Source organism: Egretta garzetta, unplaced genomic scaffold (genome assembly GCF_000687185.1).
Source record: "Egretta garzetta isolate BGI_Z169 unplaced genomic scaffold, ASM68718v1 scaffold533, whole genome shotgun sequence".
In the NCBI taxonomy this organism is placed as follows: domain Eukaryota; kingdom Metazoa; phylum Chordata; class Aves; order Pelecaniformes; family Ardeidae; genus Egretta; species Egretta garzetta.
In genome coordinates this window covers 1310561-1311728 of record NW_009259191.1, presented here as the reverse complement: position 1 = coordinate 1311728, position 1168 = coordinate 1310561, and positions in this window count along the sequence as shown.

Sequence of the window (1168 nt, the reverse complement as noted above, 5' to 3'; positions counted from 1 at the left end):
ATACTAAATTCTTTTAAGAAATGCCAAAGGTACAACAGTAGCTAATTAGTGATTTTAGAAAAACAGCTCTATAAAAATAAGCAAGAAATAAAAAGTAAAAACTTTGGCTGAGATAATTAATTGATAGATCACTCTAAACACAGAATTTATAAGTTTCTTCATTTAAACGCCACTTTCTTTGGGCCTAAAGCAAGTCTCTCGATAGCTTGACAACAGAGTTTTACAAGATTTGGTATGCAGATTTAAACGTTTTCCTTTTAATTAGTGATGCCTCTAAATTTCACGGCATGTTCTGAAATTCCATACCTACCTTACATTTTATACCCCTTTTTCCTCCAACGTTAAGATATGAACTGGAATAGTCTTACAAAACAGCACTAATATTTCCTTCCCTAAAGGATCCAAAATGTTCCAGACTTTTACTCACCACTAGCAAGGAGCTACCTCTGCATTAAAACATGAGTAACTGCGTAATAGCATTACAGTAACACTAAAAAACTTTAAGACAAGAACGAAGACCGATGAGTCTGCATGAGAAGTTCATAGAGATAAAAGATCATTACATCTGTATCACAATTTGGCTAAGAGATAGCAGCTAGAATATCAAACACTAATGGCAGGCTTTAGTATTATATAGTATATAATCCAAGGGCACATGGATTTAAAAAAAAAAGCAGCACTGAATTATTTCTATATCCTCTGAGCCGATTGAAGACAGACAGACAGACAATTCCCCTAGCAAGCATAGACTTAATTCTGTGCATTCAGAACTGCTTAGTCGAGGGGTCTGGAGAAGTGAAAGGATGGACTTCACTCAACATTTTGGATTCATGGAAACTCCTGAAAAAGCAGCCCTTTCAATGTCCCACTTCCAGATGGGTACAAGTGGACTCTTCCTTGCTGTTTATGGTCACTCATATTTCGTGTTTCTACCACAACACAAAATAAAAAGAGCAACAAAAGGACATTAAGCAGATATTTTGTACCCAACAAAACATTTGGTTTACCATGGAGGTACATGAAGTCAACAGACCTCAGAGCAATTTTGACTGGTATTTATTTCTACTGCTTAGCGTAGGCACTCAGGGAAACACTTCTTTTGCTATTTCAATAGCTTTAGCATCATACTTCATGGAAGCTAAAAATCTCTCTGTCCTCATCTCTCTAA